We start from the raw sequence: 23,684 nt of genomic DNA, 5'->3' as shown, positions 1-23,684 counted from the left end.
TATTCCAAATCGACTGCCTATATCCAAGAGGGCTTAATAATAAAGAAGACCTCTCACACTTACTGAATTCCTAGGCAAGAAGATGAATAGTGTAAATAGAACAGAGGCCTGTGTATAGAAAGTTTAAAGTGTTGCGGTTACCATCAATTTCTGCTATGAAGGACATATAGACGATTCGTTTTGACTCCGGTCATAATCTCTGAACTTCCTCCTCCCTGAATTTCCTCCTCCCTATATACCGAAGTCAGCGAGAATAATCCCTAAAGACATCTAAGATCCAGGTTATATATAAAAACTAGAACATACCTCTCTCTATTATAAGTTAAATATAGTTTTATATGATGTTTTTATTCACTGAGTCCCAACATACAACTATGTTAGGGCAGGACAGCTCCTGTTAAAAGCCAGTTGAAAGAACTGTCCTCTACGACCCCTATGAAAGGTCTAATAGGACTTCCTATAGCTTATCTCAACGCTAGCGAAACCTACCTAAATCTATGTAGAAAGATGCTTCAATATACTAGAAATTATGGTTATATGGCCATATTAGGCCAAAGAAAGTTCTGGCTTATAGCCAGGTGATAGAAGTGTTCCCTATGACTCATAAGCTAGGGTAATAAAGATCTTCCATAAAGTACCCCTAATCTATTTCTAGCAATTGAATCCCTCTGAATTTATACGAGAAAGACATAGAATACACGATCTTCCTGTACTTTGTAGATTGCATATATACGCAAATAGCGAATTTCAATCTCTTAGGTACTACTGAAAGACTGCATACAACTATAGTCTGCACGCAGTCAACAGGAAACAATTCCCAATTTGCCGACTAATATCATTTAATATCCAAACAAGTATCTTCATGCACATACATGTTGATCTAAGTAATGGCTGAATATATCAACAACCTTATGTTTACCAATAAGAAAACTATTAGCCTCGATCTCCTCATAATTTAATGGTAGTATTTAGAGACTCCTTAATAGGAACATATCCTTAAAAATCCTCTGTCTGAGTTATTCTAGAAATAGAAATTTAAAGACTGTAAATATTACTGGCTGACAACTGAGTAATTATAGAGACGAAAACAGCATATATGGTCGTAAATATAGATGTAATTTCTAAATGTAATTTTTGAATAATTTTTAAAATAATTTTTCATATATATTTTTTCAAAGATAACCAGACAGCTCTTAAACGATTCCACCTCTCTGTGCTAATTAAAACTAGCCTCCAATTAGAACTAGCCTTTGAATGAAAGACTCCGAATCAATAAGAAGAATATCTCCCTGTACACACCTATCCTGTGAAGAAAAGAGTCTAAACTAATAAGAAGAAAACTGTCACATAAATCCCTTCATTCATTTATCGGTTAGGCTATTAAAATATATACTCACAAGCTCCTGACTAAAGAATTTGAACCAATAAGGAGAAGACTTCACTACAAACCTCTCTCTCTTTCCGCTATACATAGATAGACGTTTAAATAAATTTATTTTCTTAAATTTAATTTCCTTTTTGTCACACATTTAAAACAAACTCCTCTTTGTATACATTGAAAGTATTTTATATATGACAAGAGAATGGGCGAACTGAAATCGCAATGATTAAACAGATTAACAATGTTTACAAAAGACCAAGCAAATGGCATAAAAGGCGGGGTCTGAGTAGCGTATTTGCATTGAATATAATTAACACTATCCTTCCATCTGAATGAATGAGACCGGAAGTGGTTGAACTGAAATTCCGGAAGTGATCTAGACACGGACACTCCGACTTCAGTTATAAGGACTTTTTGCCATAACAATTGGTATCATAAGTCAGTAATAAGCCAATTGGAAATACTGTGAGAATTAAATGAGGATTCTCGTATATTAAAAGCAAATTTTTATTGAATAAAAATAGACTCGCAAAACGGAAGTACTAAACAAACACTTCCGGTTCACATTCAACAAACAGCTATAAAAGGGTTCTGTAAATACATAATACCAGTCTTGATAAAGGTCTAGCACAGACCGAAACGCGTCGACTGGTGAGTTCTATTTCAATTGTTACATGATTAAGAAAACTATCTGCACTATTGTATGTTTATTTTTTTAGGTATCGCCGAAACTAGAGAAGACTAGGACTTCCGGTTTCTAACCCCACTCCGGCTTAGGCTGCAGGATCATTACAGGAACGCTAATACTAGCAGAGGGTTTTAAAATCACTTATCTGTCTGTTGGATTGACTGTTCACTCAATTGTTTCTTTTTTCACAGTGGCCACTGTTTTTTTTTAATCATCTGGTTTGCTCTAAATTTAGGGACTATGACTTTTTGAATTGCTTTTGTCTTTTGAACACTACCAAGGTGTTTCACAGTGTTCACAGTGCTTATTTGTTTTTTGTCTTTTTACTTTGATATTTCACGCCATTACGTTAAAGTTTTAACGTTGCTCACATTAGTCACTTGGATATTTTGTATTTGTTCTGATGTTTCACGCTATTTTTAATAATCCAGTGTGTTATTATTATTATTTGCAGTTATAGTTTGTATTCATCACGCACAAGTCTTAACACTCACGAACATCTTCCATCATCAATCTCTTGCACAACATTTACCCACAATCTGAATTAACATTAAGTTTAGATCAACCTACACACAAGTCAGATAAACTGTGAGGACATATCTCACACAATACACATTGCAAATCTCATACGCTGCTGTAACTAGCAGATTCAATTCACTTGCACCTAGATTACCTTTTAGGATTTGTACAGATAGGTTGTCCAAACCTCAAGCATTTGCTCACACAGGTTACTATCTTAAATGACATTTATTGTATGTCACACACGCTACGTTAATTAGCAAGATAATCTGATTTTTTAGCAATAGCCTGCTACACACTATAGACGTATCTTAGGACACTAACATGTCCCACCTTTATTAGTCCACTCTCTAAGTGGTTATATGGTTTCCAGACATTATTTGGAATATTGTGTACTGGGAAACCAGGCTTTTCTAGTGTTTTTACTAGCCACTGATCAAGGCTAGTATTTTTAATCGGTCTTTTTTTGCGCTGTTTTATATAATTTTAATTGTTTGTTAGTTGTTTTTTACCTGTTTTTTACCTGTTTTTTATCTGTGAATCTGTATGAATAAATGCACCTTTTATGCTAATTGTGATTTTAACTATTATTGGCTCAGACCCAGCCTTTTATTTGGCGCTTTGGTAACCCCTACCTTTATCTAAATTGTATATTGACTACTACTACAAAGCTAGGGTCTTATTTAGGTAGGCGCTCAGTGTACCCCATTGTATACTGGTCATCACTTCACCCAGACTGGTCACTCCATCCTTAACCTCAGGATTAAAATTCATAAAGGGAATTTCAAAGACTCTCATGAATGAAAGACGTTTGAGATGAAAATGATCACACATTTCAATACCAGAAATTAAGGACTTAATGTAGACTCTGGCTTTCTAACACACTACCATAACTTTCTATAATCTCTCATCTTATTGTCCTATATTGGTTTCTTTTTCCTTTTGTTTTTCCTCTCCTCTGGCCTATTTACTCTCCTCTGTTTATTTATTCTTTCTGGCTATTCTCAGCTATTTTCTCCTTCAGACACATTCTCTACTTTTATGACCCCCCTCTCACCCCCCTCCCTCCCTTCCATTTGTTGTATGTGATGTGTATCTATATCAGATTGATCAGTATTGCTTTAGACCTGAGGAAGAGAGGAAAACTCTCGAAAGCTTGTCTTTTAAATATTATGTTAGTCCAATAAAAAAGGTATCACTGCATACTGCAATACTTTGTTTATTGAGTATATATATATATATATATATATATATATATATATACTTACCTGCAAAGGGCTCCAATGCTCTTCTATATATTTCTATATATGTGTACGTATTTATGTGTTGTATTTAAATACATAAATACATATCTACAAACATATATATATATATATACATATCCATCTTTAGATATGTATATGTGTGTATGTCTATGTTAAAGCTCTTTTACCTGCCTTTTTGTTTTCTAACACCTGAGACCTCATATCTTTGAGCCCTTACAACTTGTGTGCAATTTTTATTATGAATAATGTTTATTAGATGGTGTTATTATGAGTGTAACTGTACTTTGTAATGCATTTGTGAGGTTTTGTGAGACTTTTTTGTTTCACAAAACAGTTAACCAGAGCTCTGAGGAGGCGATAATCATTCTAGCATAAACCACAATTGCGTTCAAGCAGTCACATTTACTTTCAACTTGTAATATGAGCGGTAATACTGATGAGTGCAAACACCTGCGATAAATCGCCTATCACTTGCGCATAACTGTTAGCGCTACACTCGTAATCTGGCCCAAAATTGGCAAACTTTGTTCTTCAGCGTCGTATACCGTATGTGTTCCCTTTCCAATAGCTAATATGAACAGTTCAATAATTACATTAACTATCCATGCAGCTTACCCAATATGGCTTGTGTGAACCTGCAGTCAAAGTGAAGAAAAGAAAAGGGCTTGATGAATCTAGCCTTTAGTGGCAACTAACAATGTGAAAAAAATATTGGTGTTGTGTATTTGCATATCTTTTTATTATGTATGTAATAAAAATGATTACCCTTTATGGGTTAATTTTAAATAATTGTTTAGTGCATTGTACACTTTATGATGTATGTGGTTCACATTGAAAATTTTCCATTTAATTAGACTCTATGAGGCCGATTTACCAAATGTCTGTAGGACCTGATCCGACAGTGCGGATCAGGTCCGACAGACATCGCTGAATGCGGAGAGCAATACGCTCTCCGTATTCAGTATTGCAACAGCAGCTCACAAGAGCTGCTGGTGCAACGCCGCCCCCTGCAGACTTGTGGCCAATGGGCCGCCATCAGGGAGGTGTCAATCAACCCGATCGTACTCCATCGGGTTGAATTGTGGCAATTCCTGTCTGCCTCATCCAAGATGGTGTCCCTTAGATTCAGATTGGCTGATAGAATTCTATCAGCCAATCGGAATTAAGGTAGAAAAAATTCTATTGGCTGATTCTACCTTAATTCCGATTGGCTGATAGAATTCTATCAGCCAATCGGAATCTAAGGGACACCATCTTGGATGACGTCATTTAAAGGTACCTTCATTCGTCGTTAGTCCGTCGGTAGAAGAGGATGCTCCGTGTCGGATGTCTTGAAGATGGACCCGCTCCGCACCGGAAGGATGAACATAGAAGATGCCGTCTGGATGAAGACTTCTGCCTATCTGGAGGACCACTTCTGCCCATCTGGAGGACCATTTCTGTGACGGCTTCCTTGAGGACATTTTGCCGCTTGGATGAAGACTTCTCCCAGTAAGTGAATCTTCGGGGGTTAGTGTTAGGATTTTTTTAAGGGTGTATTGGGTGGGTTTATTTTTTAGGTTAGGGCTTTGGGCCTGCAATAGAGCTAAATGCCCTTTTAAGGGCAATGCCCATCCAAATGCCCTTTTCAGGGCAATGGGGAGCTTAGGTTTTTTTAGTTAGTATTTTATTTGGGGGGGTTGGTTGTGTGGGTAGTGAGTTTTACTGTTGGTGGGGGGTTGTTTGTATTTTTTTTTACAGGTAATAGAGGATTTCTTTGGGGCAATGCACCGCAAAAGGCCCTTTTAAGGGCTATTGATAGTTTAGTTTAGGCTAGGGGTTTTTTTTTATTTGGGGGGGCTTTTTTATTTTGATAGGTCTATTAGATTAGGTGTAATTAGTTTAAATATCTTGTAATTTATTTTTTATTTTCTGTAATTTAGTGTTGTTGTTTTTTTGTGATTTAGCTAATTTAATTTAATTTATTTATATGTATTTAATTTAGGGAATTGATTTAATTGTAGTGTAGTGTTAGGTGTTAGTGTAACTTTGGTTAAGTTTTATTTTACAGGTAAATTTGTATTTATTTTAGCTAGGTAGTTATTAAATAGTTAATAACTATTTAGTAACTATTCTACCTAGTTAAAATAAATACAAACTTGACTGTAAAATAAAAATAAACCCTAAGCTAGCTACAATGTAACTATTAGTTATAGTGTAGCTAGCTTGGGATTTATTTTACAGGTAAGTATTTAGTTTTAAATAGGAATAATTTAGTTAATGATAGTAATATTTATTTAGATTTATTTAAATTATATTTAAGTTAGGGGGTGTTAGGGTTAGACTTAGGTTTAAAGTGTTAATAAATTTAGAATAGTGGCGGCGACGTTGAGGGCGGCAGATTAGGGGTTAATAAATGTAGGTAGGTGGCGGCGATGTTGGGGGCAGCAGATTAAGGGTTAATAATTATAATGTAGGTTGCTGCGATGTTAGGGGCGGCAGATTAGGGGTTAATTTTATTTAACTAGTGTTTGCGAGGCGGGAGTGCAGCGGTTTAGGGGTTAATATGTTTATTATAGTGTTTGCGATGTGGGAGGGACTGGGTTTAGGGGTTAATAGGTAGTTTATGGGTGTTAGTGTACTTTTTAGCACTTTAGTTATGAGTTTTATGCTACAGCGTTGTACCATAAAACTCTTAACTACTGACTTTAGAATGCGTTAGGAATCTTGGAGGTAGAGGGTGTACCGCTCACTTTTTGGCCTCCCAGGACAGACTCGTAATACTGGCGCTATGGAAGTCCCATAGAAAAAATACTTTACAAAGTTTACGTAAGTCAGTTTGCAGTAAGGCCAAAAAAGTGTGCGGTGCCCCTAAACCTGCAAGACTCGTAATAGCAGCGGTAGTGAAAAAGCAGCATTAGGTCCTGTTAACGCTGCTTTTTCAGCTCACCACAAAACTCGTAATCTAGCCGTAAGTATTTGTTGGAGCACAGATGGAGCGCTTGATTCTGGCACCAGCTTCTGACATTCAGCGATACAGGCGATTACCCAGAAGGAAAGGGGAGCACTTTCTGTAGCGTAAAAAACAAGTAACTAGATGGCCTTGCAGTGCTTTCCCTACTAGTTGTTGTGGGTTAAAAATGCTTTAGTTAAACATTTTAACAAACAACTTGAAATACCTGAGCATTATTGTTTGTGTGAAGTCAAATGCAAAATAATGTGCTGCACAATATCTAGTGTGCTGGAGTTGTAATCTTTAAGAAGAAATACGTTTTAAACGTAATCTCTCTTTAAGCTAAGCGCCTTATGTATTTTTACATTATATGTTGTTGGCAGTAAAGTAAGTAAATATATTGTTTTATTTAGATAATATTTTGTATTTGAGTGAAACAAAGTCAGAAAACTTTCATGTTGAACTTTCATTATTCACTGCATAACAGGCAATAAAACATACAAAAGAAGAAAATGCTAATGATTAGCTTACAAACACAACTCCAGTGCTAGATGACAAAACAAATAACTTCTTCAGGGAATTCATTTTTTTAAGTTGCAGGTAGAGTCAGAAGTGTTGAAAGTACAAAGAAAGAATGCGCATTAAAAACAACTTTGCACAGCATTTTGCCTTCAGGGGCCTTTGCATTGAGTGAGCAGGTAAGTAAAAGTGACATGCTCATTTTTATAACTGGGAACTTGTTTGCGCATTAGCTTCTGTGGAGAGCTTGCCCTGTCATTTTTCTGAAAAGCTGTGATCACCAGCACCCTCTCACTCCCTGCTTAGTAGCGCTAGCTTACTGATGGCAAAACGCATTTCTTTCAACCAGTAAAGTAGGAGCTGGTATGATAATCCAATTAAGTAGTGGTGACTGCTTGCTAAGAAAGTATCACGTTGGCTTTAGATTAATTGAATTAGTTAGGGCTTTACATTATGGGAGGAATGCAAGCGGACACGTTTCTAAAGCAATGGCCCGGCCAAGTTATTCCAAAGGTGACAGAGGTCACACCACCGTATATATGTTGCAGTAAATAAATGACAACCGCTGTGGAAACGTGTTATAGCATAAAATCTATAGGAAAGGACCACACAATGTTTTACCTATTTTGTGTATATAAGAATAACTTTTGCCTAAACAGCAAATCTGTAAAAATGTTCAATTTCAGTATTATTAATTAATTTCAGTGTCCCCTGAAAAAAAAAAAAATCTATCTAACTGCTACTGGAAGCAAAAGGTGTTAAAATAACCAAGGTAATGTTTGATACTAAATTAGTATAAGTTTTTAGTGTCCTTTGTAGGCCATACCCTTTCTTTGACATATAATTATGCAATGGAAGTTTGGAACATTTTGACGCATACAACTTTATTTATAGCAGTAGAAGAAAATGACAGTCATTATTTGTAAATAGATAGATAGACTTATACATGAGGTCACAGAGGGCCATAGTGAAGCACATACTGCTATAAAATAGTGCTAACTGTCATGATGGAATTTATAGGCTTGATAGGTGTTCATAATCTGATGTTTTTAAAAATGGCCACAACTGCCATTATGATATAAGAGGTGTGATTTTTTTTTCCTGAGTTAGTAACGTTTTCTCTCAGCAGCACAAACTGGAGAGTCTTCTGGTTCAGCTGTTTGATGCTGTGCTCATGCAGTGACCCTTCTGATCCCTGCAGAGCTGTGATGACAGTGACAGATATCAGGTGCACTTATGAACACTGCCATTCCTGATCGGATGTCTAATTGCATGTGCACAGAAGCCATATTGAAACACTCTATGGCTAATATTCTCTCCTTAGGGGGAAATACATGCAAGACCATTCATTTAACAAAACATGTTGAGAAAATGTTTCCTTAAACTGTTTTATCTATCATCTAGCACACATGCCTAAACACCAGAACCAGATATTCTCAAGTACGTTGTTCCCCATGGTGGACAAGCAGGTGCCCTACTGTTGTCTGCAAGTGGCATCAGGCAATTTCTGTGTAATATCTAGTACTAAATGCAACTGATCAAATTTCCAAGACTGTATTGTTTAATTCCAAGATTTATAGCAAAGTATAAAAATGATGTGAATATAGGAATATATTTTGAATAATATCCCTTTTTACTACAGGACTGCAGTTGTGCTACAGACCTCTCCATCAGCCAAACCATTAATGAAACATAGATATGTTCTTCAATCTTTTTTTTATTTTATTCAAGAAAAAAAATGCTTCAACATTATCAAGTTAGAGCCTGCAGGAATAGAGAATGGTCACATTAACAAAACAAAAAACAATCTCAATAACTTCAAAAATAAAATGCCTCTAATGTATGTGTGCCCAAACTATTTGTATTGTAGGATGTTTACTAATGGGCTTAGCCATGGTGGGCACATTAAATTATAGTCAAACGTATTCTAAATATAATGTCTTAAAGTAAATTCAGATTATATTCATCCTTTTAGGTAAAAAAAAATAGGAAATTAGTTACTCTTAATTATTTTATTCAACTCTATATATTATGTGGATATTGGTATTATGAACTCCATTTATTATTAGGTGGGCGGATGAGGTTCACTGTCATGAACTGCGTCCACCCAGCCTTGCGGTGAGTGGGCCAAAGTAAACTGCACACATTTAGCACAATCCGCTGATTGGTCAATGACGCGCTACTGCTTGTGAATCTGCCTCCAACCTTTGAGAGGTTAATTACTTAACTAGTGTTTTAGGCTCGCTCCAAACAAGCCTGAAACACTGGGGTTCCAAAGCTCCTATTGCAGCCCTGGGAATCTTTGTACCTAATGGAACCATCTGAACATAATTCATATATTACTGATGTCTGTATTCTGCTGTGCTGAGTACTGCTGTGGGCTGCAAAATGTGCCTTAAAAAGCCAGGTGTGACCCCTAGGTTTGGTCAGCTCTTATGATATTTGAAAGTCTTTGTTATGGAAGTGACATATTTTTTTTGAATTTGAAAAAGCAATTAAATATGTTTGATATGTTTCTAACAAAGGTGAAATGATAATGCATAAAATAAATCTTTTTTTTAGAGATGGAGCACTCTTTAAAGGAGTTATAAGAGATTTGAAGAGCCTGGAGGTTTTCATAAATATCAGTTGCTATATTTGCAATATTTTATGTTACAGCTTTCTGATTGTACTGGAATAGGGTTTTTGTTGACTTCCGATGTTATATATCTGACATGTTATTAGGGTTGCCAAATGTCTTCCACAAAAATACTGGACATGATGGTAGGTGAGATCACACAATGCCCCCCAAAAGCTCTACCTTGGCCCTCACTCTGAGCAACTATTTTACCCCATGGCTGCCAGTAACATATAAATTAATAGCGTTACCGCTTTGGCTGCCACTGACACACGGAAACTGAAGTGATTTGATCCCCTTGAGTACCCCACACTTTTTCTGCTACATATTAGGGGCCATTTAAAGGGATATGAAACCTAAAAAATGTCTTTAATGATTCAGATAGAGAATAGAATTTTAAAGAACATTCCAATTTACTCCTAAATGAAATACTCCTAATTTGTATCTTTGTTTGGACATCATTTGTTTAAGAAATTACAATGCATATGGGTTAGCCAAATACACAAGGCATCTATGTGCAGCCACCAATCGGCAAAACCTATTTAGATATGCTTTTCAACAAATGATATCAAAAAAATAAAGCAAATTAGATAATAGAAGTAAATTGGAAAGTTGTTTAAAATCGCATGTTTTTTCCTAAATCATGAAAGAAAAATCATTGGGTTTCATGTTCCTTTAAGACAACTAAGCTGGTTTTTAACATCTCACAATCAGTGTCAAAATTATGCATAGATCCAGTCTCAAATAGGACTACTGCAAATATAGACCCGCGTGAAATGGGTCCGTACCGCTATTTCCATACCGTCCGTATTACAAGTCACCATAAAATTTTCTTTTGTTGTGTGGTATGGTGCGGTAAGCTGCATACCGCACAAAATCCAAGTTCCGACTTGGCAAGCTCGTGCACATTTTCCCTCATAGAGATCAATGGATAAAAAATATTGGAAAAAAACCTAACATCTGCGATTGCGAAATTGCTACCGCATTTTCTCATTCCACTGAAGTCTATGGAGAGAAGAACGTTTTACAAAAACCTAACACCCTAAAATAAACCCCTAGTCTAGTAACCCCTAAACCGCTGTCCCCCCACATCGCCTAAATAAACTGTATAACCCCTTAACTGCCATCTCCCCACATCGCTACTACTAAAATAAACCTATTAACCCCTAAACCCGCCGTCCCCCCACATCGCGACTACCTAAATTAAACTATTAACCTCTAAACCTAACACCCCCTAACTTTAAATTAAAGTTACAATATACTAGCTACCTTAAAAAAAAACTAAAAAAACTTACCTGTGAAAAAAATAAAACCTAAGGTTAAACTACAAAAAAAAAATATTACATTAAAAAAAAAAAAAAAACTAACTTCCAAAAAAAAATTTTCAATTACAAAAAATAAAATACCTAACATTACAAAAAAAGAAAATTGCTACAATTACAAAAAATAAAAAAAACTAACTTTACAGAAAATAACAAACAAAATTGTTCAAAATATAAAAAGTTATTCCTAATCGAATACCCCCTTAAAAAACAAAAAAGACACCCCAAAATAAGAAAGCCCCCTAATCTAACTATAAACTACCAATAACCCTTACAAGGGCCTTTTGTAGGGAATTGCCCTAAATAAATCAGCTCTTTTTCAACAAAAATACAAAGTCCCCTCAAATTACAACCCCCAAAATAAAAAACACCTAAAAAAAACCTTAACTACCCATTGCCCCTAAAGGGGCATTTGTATGGGCATTCAGCTCTTTTACTGCCCATAAAAATAAAAAAAACACCACAAAAAAACTAACACTAACCCCAAAGTAGGTACTTACTATTACTGAAGTCCAGCGATTCATCTTCATCCAGACGGGGAAAAGTCTTCATCCAGGCAGATCCATTTTCTTCCATTGTGGGACCATCTTCTATCTTCTTGACAGAGGTGCGGAGCGGTCTTCTGATGCCCAGATCCGGAGCGGGGTCTTTGTCGGCGGTCATCAACGACGTGGATTCTCCTCTTTATGCAATCGTCCGCTGCACACTGAAGATTGAATGCAAGGTACCCTTTTATATTGGGGTACCCTTGCATTACTATTGGCTAAAAAATACAAATCAGCCAATAGGATGAGAGCTGCTTACATCCTATTGGCTGTTCAAATCAGCCAATAGAATGTAAGCAGCTCTCATACTATTTTCAGCCAATAGGAATGCAAGGTACCCCAATATAAAAGGGGTACCTTGCATTCAATCTTCAGTGTGCAGTGGGTGATCGCATGAAGAGGAGCATCCACGTCACTGATGACCCCTGCCTCCCAGGACCACCACTCCAGATCCGTGCCACGGAAAACTGCTCCGCAACTCCGGCAAGAAGATGGTTCCCACGATGGATGAAGATGGATCTACCTGGATGAAGACATTTCGCTGCCTGGTTGAAGATGCCTCACCAGACTTCAGTAATAGTGAGTAACTATTTTGGGGTTAGTGTTAGTTTTTTTTTTGTTTTTTTGGGGGGGTGTTTTTTTTAGATTAGGGCTTTTTTTATGGGCAGTAAAATAGCTGATTGCCCTTTTAAGGGCAATGCCCATACAAATGCACCTTTAGGGGCAATTGGTAGATTAGGGTTTTTTTTGTTAGGTACTTTTTATTTTGGGGGGTTTGGGTGGGCGGGGGGTTGTAATTTTAGGGGGGACTTTGTATTTTTTGTTGAAAAATCTGATTTCTTTAGGGCAATGGCCTACAAAAGGCCCTTTAAAGGGCTATTAGTAGTTTATTGTTAGATTAGGGGCTTTCTTATTTTGGGGTGGCTTTTTTGTTTTTAAGGTGGTATTAGATTAGGAATAACTTTTTTATTTTGGATAATTTAATTTGTTATTTTCTGCAATGTTAGTTTTTTTTATTTTTTGTAATTATAGCAATTTTCTTTTTTGTAATGTTAGGTTTTTATTTTTTGTTATTGTAGCAATTTTTTTTTGGTAATATTAGTTGTTTTTTTTAATTTAATGTTAGTTGTTTTTTGTGTAGTTTAAGCTTAGGTTATATCTTTTTTACAGGTAAGTTTTTATTTATTTAAGGTAGTTAGTATATTGTAATTTTAATTTAAAGTTATGTGTTAGATTTAGGGGTTAATAGCTTAATTTAGGTAGTCATGATGTGGGGGGATGGCGGTTTAGGGGTTAATAGGTTCATTTTAGTAGTTGCTATATGGGGGATGATGGTTTAGGGGTTAATAGGTTTATTTTAGTAGTTGTGATGTGGGGGGGCGGTTTAGGGGTTAATAGGTTTATTTTAGTAGTTGTGATGTGGGTGGATGGTTTTTTAAGGGTTAATAGGTTTATTTTAGTAGTTGCGATGTGAGGGACAGTGGTTTAGGGGTTAATAGGTTAATTTATTAGTTGCAATGCTGGGAAATGGTGGTTTAGGGGTTAATAGTGTAGTTTATGGGTGTTAGTGTACTTTGTAACATACAGATGTTAGGGACTTGTTAGGGACAGAGCCCAGGAACACATTAGGGACATTGAAGACCCAGACATATTTACCCCAGTAGCAAGACACTTCAAGTCTGAACATTCCGGTAATGCTGCCCTTATGTTCATACAGGCAATTGACCATGTACCACCACATAAAAGGGGTGGTGATAGGATCCAAAGGCTGGACTATAAGGAAGCCCAATGGATCTTTCTACTGAATACAAGACATCCACATGGCATTAACAAAGAGAGTGATGTTAATTTTTTCATTTAATTTTTTCATTTAATTATCTTTAAAATTTATTTGAAAACTCTCTTTGTGTGCTGACATGTATTTGTCTGTCTAATAACAAATATCAGGGATGTAAATAAAACAAAATAGTTAACTGAACACCCAACTGCATCACATTACATAGAGGTTTACACTATTAACAACCAAAGAATAAGTATATAAATATCAGTGTTTGAATAGCCAATATAACTTTAATTCCTTTTCCTTCTTCAAATTTTGTAATACATTAGTAATATTACCAGTAAAAGGGAAAACAAGGGAACTTTTTCAGATTTATATATATATAGGCTTTATAAACAAACATACATTCATTTAGGTTTATGTTTAGGTAATTTTCCTAATCATCATTGTTATCTTTATGTTAATATATCTGTAATCAGTGTTCCCTCTATTGTTCCCTCTATTGTGCCCTCACAGCCTGACAATAATACGGTATATTTCAAAACTAATATGACATTAAGGGGTTAACTTTTTTGTTTTTAATTGAAGAGTGTTGTTCCTTTAAATAGGAGTAGCAGTGGCAGCAATAACATAGCAGTGAACAAGTGTGCTAAGACACACGAAACATGTCTGCTGTGCTGCACTGTTACCCCTTAATTGTCAGTGTAAGCGTTTGTTAGAGCTATGGCTCTTTTTTGCTTTTAAGTGTTTTTTGAATAAAGCCTTTTTACTTTTATTCACCTTTGTACTGTCCCCCATCTTTTCTTGAGGACTAAGTAGGTTTGTAGCCCTGCAGCCGCAACAAACTCTTGTATACTGTGAATCACTATTGCGCCTTTGACAGAGGCGTGACGGCTGGGCTCCCTACTTCCGGAACCAACAGTGCTAGCTGCATGGAGGAGTAGTACGGATACTACACATAGACACACCGAAGTGACGCTGCTCAGAAACGGACCATAACCCCCGCAGGAACGGTAAGCGCCACACGAGTGTACTTTCTATTTGTCTTTCCTGTCGTTTAGTGGTGGCTGCAAGACGCCGGAGGGGGTAAGGGTCGCATTAGAAGACTGAGCTGGATAAGCGTTTGTTGGATTGAGCGTGCAACAGGACGCCTAAGTAAGCAGCTTTCAATTTCATTACTCCGGGGGCAGTACATACATCAAAGTGACAGTACTATTTACTACATAACGGACTTTTGTTATAATATTTAGTAATCAGGCTTATTCTTTTTTGTGACACTTATTGCCTACAAAATCCAAAATAAATTACTGTATTACTATGACAGACACACAGGAGGGCTTTGTATTTACGAACTTGGAAGCAACTTTGCAAGCCTATGATGAGGATGTAGATAAAATCCTATTGGAAAATGATAATACGTTAGATGGGCTATTTTTCCAAATGGATGAATTAAGGAGAAAAGACATCAAACTGGACTTGGACATCAAAACTTTTCTTTTATATAAACGCCAAAAGAGAATTCCTAGGGGACTCAGAATAAGAAAATTCCCCTCCTTCCTAGTACATGACATGGACTTTATTAGAAAATGGAACCAAATCCTGGATGCATGTTCTTTTGCCCTGATGGAACTGTTAATTGAATTTAAAAAAGAACAAAGGAAGGAGTCTATAGACTTTATTAAAACAGTACAGAAAGATCTACAACAGTTCCAAAATGACAAAGACTTTAAATCCTATGATAATAAGTTTGAAGCCAATATGGCAAAATTTACAAAGGATTTATGGGAGTTCAAGAAACAAAAATTGTCAAGGGATAAGAGGGATTATGAGTTTAATAAAGTTTATAGATGGCAGAGTGGTGTGAGAGGTCAACGTCCTACTTATAGTTTTCACAAAAATAAAACTGATATTCAGCCAAAAAAAGGCAAAGGTAAAAAAGTACAATTTGTGGAAACTGAATACGATGTTGACACCTCAGAGCACGATTCCAATGAAGAACTAATGATCACAGAATCAGTGTCAGTATTAGATGTACCAACAGATAACAGTGACAATGTGTCAAAAAACGAACAGCGCACAGGGACAAAATCAAAAATAAAAAAACCAGAAGGGGCAGTAGGGGGAGACGTAAACAGAAGAAAGGGAAGGGGAATCAGATACCAGACACGAAACCAACAGAGGAAATATATATAAAAAATGTAATAAACTTATCTGATTATGATTTAACAGCCACTGAGATAGAGGTTATGGGTCTAGGATTGGGGTTTGCACCCACGACTCACTTTGACCTGTTCGGCACTGTCCATGACGTTAATAAATTTGTGAGAAAACTCACTTTAAAAAATCATTTTAGTCGGGACAGTGCCGAACAGGAACAAACAGCCACGGCAGAGGCGGAACAAACTGAAAACCAAACTGACTTTTTGATTGACACCCGTAGCCTCCCTTTCAGTGAACAATGTTCTGTTTTCGATCTCACCACTATGCTCAACACAGATATATCAGAACAACACACAGCGGCTGTTCCACACTTTAGGCCCAGTATGACAAAAAGCAAATTCTATCCTATAAACAGCAGAAGTCAAGGCATTGATGTATTCCAACGCACAGTAGAACACAAATTAAAACAACTATGTGATAAAATACAGAGAGAGAAAACTAGCAAAAATAAGGAAAGATATTTGCATAACCTAACCAAAGAACAAAATCTAGCCCTCAAATCTCTAAAAAACAACAGGCAGATAGTGATCAAGGAATCTGACAAAGGAGGGAATGTAGTGATAATGAATCGTGACTACTATACCAAAGAGGCTTACAGACAATTAAATGAGGAAGATGTCTACACAAAACTAACATTTAACCCTACAAAGAAATTTAGGGATAAATTAGAGGATATTTTAACCCTGGGTAAACAAGTAGGAGCTTTTTCAGAGTCATTTTTTGAAACATTACTACCATCCACACCTTATACTCCAATTTTTTATTTTGTACCAAAATTACACAAGGACAGTAAAGAGCCACCAGGCCGACCAATCATCTCAGGGGTGGGTTCGTTACTTGAACCCCTGTCTGAGTTGGTAGACTCGTATCTCCAACCCTTGGTTGGAAACTTGATGAGTTACATCAAGGACTCCACGGATGTCCTTCAACATATGAACAACTTAACATGGAAAGAAACATATTGTCTAATGACAATAGATGTCACTGCATTGTATACCTCTATCCCACACCACCAGGGGTTGGAGGCTCTGTCATATTTTTTGAATAATTTTTCTAATTATAATAAAGATATTATTTATTTTCTTTTGACGGCAGTAGAATTTCTTTTAACACACAATTATTTTCTTTTTGAGGGACATTGCTATCTTCAGAGACGTGGTACGGCCATGGGGGCAAAGTTTGCCCCCTCCTACGCTAACCTCTATATGGGGTGGTGGGAGGCCGCCCACGTCTATGGAGATAGCAACCCTCACAAGGAACATATAATTTTTTATGGCAGATACATTGACGACTTGCTGGTGGTGTGGGATGGAGATGTGGAACTTGCAAGAGATTTTGTTAGCAACATTAACATTAACAATATGAACCTCAAATTTACCTCACAGCTCAGTCTTGATCATATAGAGTTTCTAGATGTAGATATCACAGTGGATACAGTACAACAAACTGTTAACACTTCAGTATATAGAAAACCCACAGGGGGTAATACTATACTAAATTACAAATCTAGTCACCCACAACATGTTAAAAAAGGAATTCCTAAGGGACAGTATATTAGGACCAAGAGACTTTGCTCAGACAGACAAACCTTTGAAAAACAATGCCAAATATCAGAAGACAGGCTCTTGCAAAGAAACTATCCACTGCCATTGCTGAAAAAAACTAAGGAAGATGTGGAAAAAATTCCCAGGGAAAATCTTTTGATATATAAGCGTAAAACTAATAAACAAAGTTTCAACAAACAAAATAAACAAAGGGAGAGTAAACTAGTGTTCAGTACTCCTTATAGTTTGGAATATCACAAAATTTGTGATATTATTAAACAATCTTTACCAATACTTGCAACAGATACAAGCTTAGAACATATAGCAGTAGAGGGGTGTAGATATGTGGCAAGAAAAAGTAAGACAATTGGCAACATAATAGCACCATCTGACTTAGCAAGTGTAAACACTCGTACTTGGCTCCCACAAAGATTTGGTTTTTTCAAGTGCAGGGCACAAAAGTGCAAAACCTGCAGTCATGTAGTGGAAGGAATGAACTTTACTTCCACAACAACAAACCGTACATATAACATTAGATATAATCTAAACTGTAAATCGAATCATGTCATCTATTTATTGACCTGCAGGGGGTGCAATATACAATATGTCGGGAAAACCAAACGCCTTGTTAGGGACAGAGCCCAGGAACACATTAGGGACATTGAAGACCCAGACATATTTACCCCAGTAGCAAGACACTTCAAGTCTGAACATTCCGGTAATGCTGCCCTTATGTTCATACAGGCAATTGACCATGTACCACCACATAAAAGGGGTGGTGATAGGATCCAAAGGCTGGACTATAAGGAAGCCCAATGGATCTTTCTACTGAATACAAGACATCCACATGGCATTAACAAAGAGAGTGATGTTAATTTTTTCATTTAATTTTTTCATTTAATTATCTTTAAAATTTATTTGAAAACTCTCTTTGTGTGCTGACATGTATTTGTCTGTCTAATAACAAATATCAGGGATGTAAATAAAACAAAATAGTTAACTGAACACCCAACTGCATCACATTACATAGAGGTTTACACTATTAACAACCAAAGAATAAGTATATAAATATCAGTGTTTGAATAGCCAATATAACTTTAATTCCTTTTCCTTCTTCAAATTTTGTAATACATTAGTAATATTACCAGTAAAAGGGAAAACAAGGGAACTTTTTCAGATTTATATATATATAGGCTTTATAAACAAACATACATTCATTTAGGTTTATGTTTAGGTAATTTTCCTAATCATCATTGTTATCTTTATGTTAATATATCTGTAATCAGTGTTCCCTCTATTGTTCCCTCTATTGTGCCCTCACAGCCTGACAATAATACGGTATATTTCAAAACTAATATGACATTAAGGGGTTAACTTTTTTGTTTTTAATTGAAGAGTGTTGTTCCTTTAAATAGGAGTAGCAGTGGCAGCAATAACATAGCAGTGAACAAGTGTGCTAAGACACACGAAACATGTCTGCTGTGCTGCACTGTTACCCCTTAATTGTCAGTGTAAGCGTTTGTTAGAGCTATGGCTCTTTTTTGCTTTTAAGTGTTTTTTGAATAAAGCCTTTTTACTTTTATTCACCTTTGTACTGTCCCCCATCTTTTCTTGAGGACTAAGTAGGTTTGTAGCCCTGCAGCCGCAACAAACTCTTGTATACTGTGAATCACTATTGCGCCTTTGACAGAGGCGTGACGGCTGGGCTCCCTACTTCCGGAACCAACAGTGCTAGCTGCATGGAGGAGTAGTACGGATACTACACATAGACACGCCGAAGTGACGCTGCTCAGAAACGGACCATAACCCCCGCAGGAACGGTAAGCGCCACACGAGTGTACTTTCAACATACAGATGGCCCTTGGTTTACGCCGGTTCAATTTGGGCAGTTTCAGAATAACAACCTTTTTTTTTCAGTCATGTGACTGCTATTGAAAAGCATTGAAAAGCAGTGTACTAATTAAAATAGCCAGTAGGTGGAGCTGTCCGCTTGTGTTGCAGCAAAGTTATGCAAGATTAGCAGACTGAAATTTATCTGTGTACACAGAACAGACCTGAGCTATCGAGCAACACAATCTAGCAGCCACTTCCCTATTATCTTCTTGCCCAGCTGCTTGAGGTGAGGGTGCCTAACTGCCTTTTAATCACTAAAGATTGAAATGCATAGAATAGGTGCAGACCCAATATTATCTAACATGCTAACAATGCAGATAACTGTTTGCAGAAAAATGCAAGTAAAAAAATGTTTTTGTTCATTAAACTTAGTTTGATGATACAGTCTGTTGTGTGATTATTTAATTAGGTTTATAATGCTGTTTAGCATTTAAAGTCTTCATTTCAAAGCTTTAAAAATAATGTATCACTTCCCATTGACTTGCATTATAAACTGGGTTTCAATTTACAACAGTTTCGATTTACAACCATTCCTTCTGGAACCTAACCCCGGCATAAACTGAGGGCTACCTGTATTTATTTTTTATGGGTTTTGTGAAACTTTTTGTTTTGCAAAATCCATAACTGGATCATTGTGGTATAGGCCAAAACTATCATGGTAAAGCCATACCGTGCGACTTGTAATACCAAGTAGCTGACCATTCTGCACAAAAAGGCCAAGGTAAAGCATACCGCACAATTTATAATCTCGGTCATAGTGAAATGGAATAGGCTAATCTCCATAATTTTCAGGATTGATAAAAACTCTGTGTCATCATAACTACTATAATTTGGATAAAAAATAATGCGGTTTCAGTACTGAAAATAACATCTACACATGCACACGTTGATTTTGATGTGAATTTGATTGACATTGATTGTATATAAGACATAACAACCACCAAGCATTGTATATCCATATCAACTGCCCTACAAAATTCTACCCTTGTAATTACTTGGATAAAAATCCTCTTATGGCATTGAAAAATGTCATTTTTTATATCTTAATAAATCAAGTTACTAAACTGATTTACATCATATTTGCAGGCTTTGCTATTGCAATTAAAAAAAAGAAAGCTGGCAAATTTCATCCAAATTGACTTAGTCATTTCCAAGTTATACAGTATTTAATATGGAATGCTTGTTTGAGCTTTAGCCATTGATGCACTACATTAAGCCATAAAATATGTTTTTAATTTCTGTTGTCATGTTTATAGTTTATACAGTTTCAAGATTTTCAAGTAAATTATTTTATTAGTCATTGTAACTCATCCAACAAATATAAAATTATGTCTTATGAGTTATTATTAATATGGATTAAACTTTTCTTCTTTTTTAAAAAAATGATGACTTGTCTTTTCACCATGGATTGTGTAATATACTGTAGTTCTCTATTCCAATGGCTAAAATGGTGCAAAAATGTATTTCACTTTACATTAACTGCTATTTTGGCTTCAGAAGCAGGAATTATAGATTGTGTTCTTTGGGGGATATTTATCAAAGGTCTGGCGGACCTGATCCGACAGTGCGGATCAGGTCCGCCAGACCTCTCTGAATGCGGAGAGCAATACGCTCTCTGTATTCAGCATTGCACCAACAGCTCTTGTGAACTGCTGGTGCAACGCCGCCTCCTGCAGATTCGCGGCGTATCAGCCGCTAGCAGGGGGGTGTCAATCAACCCGATCGGGTTGATTTTCGGCGATGTGTGTCCGCCTGCAGGCTCGCCAGAAACACAGGCCCTCAAGCTCCATTCGGAGCTTGATAAATGGACCCCTTTATCTGTAACATATCAAAGCCACTAACATGTTGAATGAGTTCTAGGGTCCGATGTTCTACAGGTCTCTGGGTTGGTGCGATTATTTAAGAATGCTCTCCAGTACTTGTATTTCCCTGCTAGAATTCTACAATTACACTTTTTACCTTGAATACAGGGTGTCTTGCTACCAGGCGTATATATGGGGAGGAGATGCCGACATTACAAAAAATACACAATAAAATTTGTATTTTAAAAATCTTACAAAACAAATAATTTAACCATTCACGCAAAAAATACACAAGAAAAAATTGAATTGTTAAGGTGCATCAAAATTCGTAACAAAATTGTTCACCAAAAATTGTATTTTATAAAAATAAAAGAAAAATTAGTACATCGTTTTAAATATGCACAGAGTAGATCGTAATTTAAGTACACTGGATGGCACAAATCTTTTAGAAAATTGTACTTCAATAGAAAGTATAATAGTTGTTTTTTTGTAACATGGGCTTAACATGGGCGTTCCATGGGCATATTTGAAATTGTATCTCTAATTCTAGCGTAATTCTGTAAATATTTCACACTACAGAGCTCACAGTTTTTTCTTGCAAACTAAAAGATGGCGACCTTTTCTCAAAACACTCAAAATACTTATCACCCTAGTAGAAAAACACATGCAAACGGAAATTTAGGCAATTGTAAGATGTTATACTCAGAAAGCAGCGTAATATGTGGCTGCAGGATTTGATTTTTAAAATGCGCCCCCTGCTCAGTGCTAATTTCGCTACACTGAGAGACAGACCGTTTTTTATGATAATTCCACCAGATCCGCCCCTGAGAGGGTCTACAAGAAAAACCACGTCTGCTATGGTGAAGTTTAAATCATTGGGTCCTTAGTGAGATTACAATACCATATAAACTATTAACGGAAAAAAAATCATCTGTGATTAGTAGCAAGAACAAACATTTACTTCTCATGTCAGTATTTACATTCTTAAGTCAAGTCATACCTGTAATTACAATGCTAAACTATTTATTGAAGATGATTAAAAAACAGTTGTTAGAAAAATTCCATTGAAGGTCTTTTACCCACCCACATAGATCTATAAACTAAAGTTATTCGGAAGTAACTCTCAAGCTCATGTCTACCAAAAAGATATCATTAGAAAACAAGTGGCATGCTATTTTTTTTTTTTCCCGCTTGAGTGCTAACTGCAATCAAGTTAAAAAATAAGCATGGCCGGTTTAGCGCATTACAAGTTGAAAGTAAAAAGATATTTTGTGAGAAAAAGACTCAGGCTTGCTAACTTTGCAACTTCAGATATTGCAACCGCGCTTACTCCCACTCCCCATTGACTTCTAGCCTTTTTATTTATCGCTTGCACGCTAACCTGACACTGGGCTAAATCACCTGCGCTAAAGCCTAAGGTGCTTTAGGAATATTTCACATTCCTATGTTCTTCACTAGAAGAAAATGTTCTTTTTATTTTTAAATATATATTTCTATATATATTTTATTATCTTTTTCTACAATATATACCTATTTATCTATATGAATACTAACAGATATAGAATTAGATATATATTGTATATACAGATATATATTTAGAAATTTAGAAAAGCAATTTCTAGTTGAAGAACATAAGAATTCCAAGTATTTCTATTAAGAACACATTAAAACGATATTCCCTGTTTCAAGGTAATTGACTGGGAAGGGCTCCAAAGTGTGTGTATATATATATATATATATATATATATATATATATACTGAGCTTCTTCTTATTCCCCCCACTTCCAGACATCTGACACCTGACATTCTCTGATGGTCGGAGACTATTCTCAACACCTCACCCCAGGTCCGCTGTCTTGGGGTCACACTTGACACAGAACTCACATTCAACCCACATAAACAAGCACTTACCAAATCCTACCGTGCACATCTATGCAACTGTAGCCCTTCCTGTTGAACATTTTCCTGTGAACTTTTGCACCTGTATACAATCTGCAGGAGAAGTTGCCTAGGCAACTATTAGACTGGTTGGTCATGTGATCAAGTGAAACTGAAAGAAGAGTGTAAGACACAGGAGGAAGCAGACATGTCAGAGCAGTGAAGGTGTGTGTGAGGCCTGGCTGTGAGAGAGCTGCAGACTTCATCTTGTAAAGTAACAGCATTCCTCTGCTGATTTAGTGTATGCTGCCAGCTGCAGTCTGACCCTGTGAGAGAGCTGTGGAGGAGAATGCAGACAAAGTAAATGACTGGCAGACCTTGGAGTTTTCTTTCAGCCTGTGCAGATGAATCCTGTTTAGTGGTAAGAAGTATCCTCTCTCCTTTTCATACTGACAGGGCATTCTGTCCATCACATAAACTTATAAACAGCTCTTCCTGTGGATTGCAGTTTCCTATGAGCTGTAACTGTTTAAATGCATGTGGATTACCTTAAAGGGCCCCAACATTTCTGTTCACCAACTGGTACCCATCAGCCATTAGGGTGAAGCCTGAGGGTGGGTTCGCAGGTGGTTTGGGAGGGTGCTGGGCCTGGTTAGAGAGAGTTGGTGTGTTAGTTAGCCACTGTATTTCTTGCCTTATTTTTTATTTGCCATAATCCTTTAATACATGTTCATACTGTTTTACTGTTATTACTGTGTGTGTTGTAGTTATTTATTATG

The sequence above is a fragment of the Bombina bombina genome, chromosome 5, assembly GCF_027579735.1.
Source record: "Bombina bombina isolate aBomBom1 chromosome 5, aBomBom1.pri, whole genome shotgun sequence".
Classification (NCBI taxonomy): Eukaryota; Metazoa; Chordata; class Amphibia; order Anura; family Bombinatoridae; genus Bombina; species Bombina bombina.
Note: the sequence above shows the minus strand (reverse complement) of the source record.